Source organism: Alosa alosa, chromosome 2 (assembly GCF_017589495.1).
Source record: "Alosa alosa isolate M-15738 ecotype Scorff River chromosome 2, AALO_Geno_1.1, whole genome shotgun sequence".
In the NCBI taxonomy this organism is placed as follows: Eukaryota; Metazoa; Chordata; class Actinopteri; order Clupeiformes; family Clupeidae; genus Alosa; species Alosa alosa.
In genome coordinates, this window is record NC_063190.1 from 32884032 (window position 1) to 32888749 (window position 4718).

General features: G+C 41.8%; 1 pseudogene; it reads right to left on the bottom strand.

Annotated features, from left to right (window-relative positions):
- Positions 1-673: 673 nt before the first annotated feature.
- On the bottom strand, positions 674-1966 carry LOC125285329 (annotated as a pseudogene).
- Positions 1967-4718: the final 2752 nt, after the last annotated feature.

Here is a 4718-nt window from a genome sequence, read left to right on the forward strand (position 1 = left end):
TATCTGTTGCCATGAGTAAACAAAACTAGTCAACTAGCACTAGTCTGCAGACGTTAACTAGCATTTTACACAGCTAATTTCTGCCATTTTTACAGGACAACTATCATATCATTATACCGTTCATGCATCTTGTTTTGCATGCAACACCCATTGTTGATGACACATTTTAGGGTCAATCAAATAACACTCATGTTGAAATTGGACACGTCAGGATTGACAGATAAGGAACAATGGAAAGGAATTTCCAAGCGATGAGAGCTGTTTACAGTTCCAATCCTTCACTGGATGACGCATTTAACCCCATCTGCTCCAGGACCTCCTTCAATTCCGGCCCCTATTCCGGCTCCGATCCCGGCTCCTCTCCCTGCTCCAATGACCGCCCCTATTATGATACCTGGTGGCCCCAACACGACTCCTATCAAGCCACCACATACTCCACCGAGGTGTGCACCGTAGCGGGAGCATTGCTGCACAAAGGAATTGTTCAGCTCTGCTTTCTGTCTAGCACTCTTCTCTTTTTGTTTCTAGCACTCTTCTCTTTTTGTTTCTAGCACTCTTCTCTTTCTTTCTAACACTTCTGTCTTCCGTTTTCCCATCTTTCTCACGCTCTTTTCTCTCGTTTTCCAAAATGTTATGCAACATTTCTTTCTCCTTAAACTCTTTCTTCAGCTCCTTAATCTTCCTCCTCTTCAGCCTCCCTCAGGATCCTCTCCTTCTCTTTCTCGATCTCGGCTTCAGCGAGCTGGAACATCTCGGTGGTGTAGTAGCCTCCTCCATTCATTGTCACCATCTTATCAATCTTCTGCAGCAGCTCTGTGACTTGAGTGTGATTCTCTGGGTCCTCGTTGTTAAAGACGTGGTATCCTCCACGGCACTGAGCAGTGAAATCAGCAAGTTCTTGACTCTGACTTATAAACTCTTCAATCGTTTTTCTCTTCAATCTGTCTCCATGAGAGAAGAGTACCATTGTGTAATTGGCTGATTTTTCCCCAAAGATCTTCTGAATCAACTTAACGGTTGCTTGTTCCTCCTGTGTGAATCTGCCCAGCTGGATGGTCACCAGAAACGCGTGGGGGCCCGGAGAGGCCAGAGAGACACACGTTCCAATCTCCCGTCGGATATCGTCTTCACTGTAGTTTGTGTCAAACAGGCCTGGAGTGTCGATCACATACAGTTCTCTGCCTCGTTGCTTTGCACATTGTGCCGTTATGGACGAAGGGTTGACCTCTGAGTCAAACTCTTCCCTCCCCAGGATGGTGTTTCCTGAAGCCTCTTTCCTAAACCGGTCTTCCCCACCAGCACAATCCTCACCGCTTCATGCGTCTCTGAGTCTGTGGAATTAGACACGTCACAGTTACACTGTAGAATTACAGACACGTCACAGTTACACTGTAGAATTACAGACACATCAGTTACTCTGTGGAATTACAGACACGTCACAGTTACTCTGTGGAATTACAGACACATCACAGTTACACTGTGGAATTACAGACACGTCACAGTTACTCTGTGAAATTTACAGACATGTCACAGTACATCACAGTTACTCTGAAACCTTGCTGATATGAAGCACTCTTTCCTACACCGGTCTTCCCCACCAGCACAACCCTCACCGTTTTACATGTCTCTGAGTCTGTGGAATTACAGACACATCACAGTTACTCTGTGGAATTACAGACACATTACAGGCACATCATAGTTACTCTGTGGAATTACAGACATGTCACAGTACATCACAGTTACTCTGAAACCTTGCTGATATAAAATATCTAACCTGCTGTGAAATAGTGTCATTGAGATAATAATTACTATTCATCAATAATTATTGAGATAATCCAATAGCACTTTCCAATTAGGATCATGAAAGGGAACTTTTCCACTCACGGCTGTTATCCATGAGTCCTGGTGCTTGATTGGTTGTTCCCACAGTGTCCGACACTGTGGTGATGTCAGTGCTGTTTTCCATTTCTGCAGGTTGATCTGACTAAAACAAAAAAGGGCAGAAAGCATATTCATCATTCTCAATTGAGTCAAAATGAAAGTCACTAACTGTTTAGACTCTGAAAGTACAGTTAGAGAAAGAGAAAGTGCAATAATTTAGACGGCCTGCAAACTGTATCTGCCCAAGGCTTTGTTCTTGGCCCATGCTACAAATTTCCACCAAGTTTTATGGAAATCAAACTATTCGTTGGTAGTGTAGTGGATTAGGATCTAGGTTTGCATGCAGTAGCCTGAAAAGTTGTGGGTTCAATTCCTAACCGCCACCGTTGTGCCCTTAAGCAAGGCACTGAACCCCAAGTTGCTCCATGGAGTCTGCCCCTGCAACTAATTGACATCTGTAAGTTTGGATAAAAGCGTCAGCCAGATAAGATGGATTTGGCCGGCAGAATCGGATACCCTAAAGCAGGGATTCCCAAACTGTGATGTGTACCACTGTTGGTATACACAAGCTTCCACTAGGGGGTACGCAAGATGAAAAGGGCAATGTCGGAAAGGTGCTTAATTTTTTTAATTTTTTTAAATTTTAATGTGTTTTTTTAATGTGATTCATAATGTTGTTCTCCACATTTTTTTTTAGTGTGAGAGCTCATAGACCAGTTGTACATTTTGATTTTGTTATTTGTTATCATGTAGGGCGGTTAATTAAACACGATGCCTGGAATGCGTCAATGTGTTAGGTTTTTATGTGTCGGATGGTGGGGGTACGCGAGCCGAGTCAGGATGTAGGTGGTGGTACGCTGGGAAAAAAGTTTGGGAACCGCTGCTGTAAAGTACAGTGTTGACACATTGTAACCTCTAATGGCCAAGGATGATTATTTTTACAACCATTCCTTTGATTCAGTAGCCTGTTGATGACACAGGCAAACTCTTTATTCCATCTACTTCTTCTCATAGCACGTTTAAGATATGAACATGGCTCTGGCTCTAACTCATCCGTCCTAACCCTGAGCAGGGAGCGTGTACAAATGGTTGTCATAGTTACTCTTCTTGTTGTCCTTCCTCCCTCTTTTTTCACGGTGAAAATAATGGCAGGATGTTCTACTGTGACTCTGCCTTCTGCAGTGGATCTATTTAGTTCAAAACAAGGATTTTTAGGGTTTTCATTTTCTCATTTATTGCTACTTCCAGAATTTAATTCACAAATAGTTGAAAAAGTTGAAAATACTTTATTGATGTGTGAAAGTCGACCAGAATTTCATCATTTTAACGATTCCTGGATCCAAAAAAAAAGAAGAAATCTGAGGGGCATAAAAAAAAATGTCTGGGTGCAGAGAAAATGTGTTGATACTACTGGGCTTTCCTGTTCCACAGCGCACAGGAAATGACCTAGGAAGAGCTCTTGCTGTAAGCCTGAGCTGTCAGTTCAGCTGACTGACCGAAAAAAGGAGGAGCCACCAACGAGCACAACACACGGAAAAATTTACTAGTGTGGCACTATTCCATATCGGACATGTTTCACAAAAGAAGACCAACAAATTATGTATGTTGTATATTATGTATTATGTATTTTGTATTTATATTGTAACTTTTTGGGGTTTTGAGAATCTATAGGATGTTGACATTTTACAATTGATTAAATAATAAATAAATAAATAAACATAGACCAGTTCCAGTATATGTTGACTGAACATATTTCAGAATCATTAATACAAAAATAAAATGCATTTGTAGCACCTCTCTATATATACTGGCTGTATCAAGTAAAATACAACAGGAAAGAAAGACAAAATAAACACAACTTCAAGAATAGATGGAGAGAAATGACAGTTGTAAATTCACTTACCAGGCAGAGTGTAGGCTATGCGGTGGCCATGTTGTCTGTGGTGTGTCTTGTAACAGCTGATGTTGGTGGCGAATAGTTTCATTTCCATCTCAGTTCTGTCACTGTGTCTGCCTCTAGTCCCCTCCCTTTGAACAGGCCATGTGCCAGAGGTTGCCAGTCCTCCAGAAGTGTGTACTTGTTCGGTGTTTGCATTTGAATATTCCCACGTGTAAAAGTTGCCAGAGGGTTGTGCTGTGGAGTGAGTGAACCTCAAGAGACATGCCAGCAACAGACTCTAGGACCCCGGGGACTCGTCTGCTGGAGGCTGCCCACTAGAGAGATCGGAGGAAGGAATGAAGAAGAGGCCAAGGGAGTTAGACGTAAGCAGACCATCCACTTGTCTCTGTCAAGGAGTAAATATATTAGCATACACATTCTATACGTACATAGACATGCATACCAAGTCCAAGTGGTCTAGATGTGACAAAACACAAACAGAGCTGTCACACACACACACACACACACACACAGCAAAACACAATCATTCATGTACATGTTGAAGGGATAGCAGCAGCATGGAGGGAAATTGAGACTATTTCAGGAATGCAGTTCAACAACCAAACACTTCTCAGAAAGGCCAAGCAACAGCACACCACAACATATGTTTTTCTTTTCTTTTCTGAATTATGTTATGTAAATAAGCCAATTGAACCAAAGCTCTTAAGGTTTGTTGAAAAAGAGATGACATCTTTTCAACACAAGTCAGTTGACAATCAGTCAGTTGACAAACACAAGAAAATGCCCACTCATTTACATTTAATCAATTAGTATTTCAACTGTGATGCTCACTTGTATACTTACATACTGTACTGTACCTATTGATAAGATGGACTGAATGTTTACTTCTGTACATTAAAACACACACACAAACACATCCTTACTCCCCCTCTTTGCT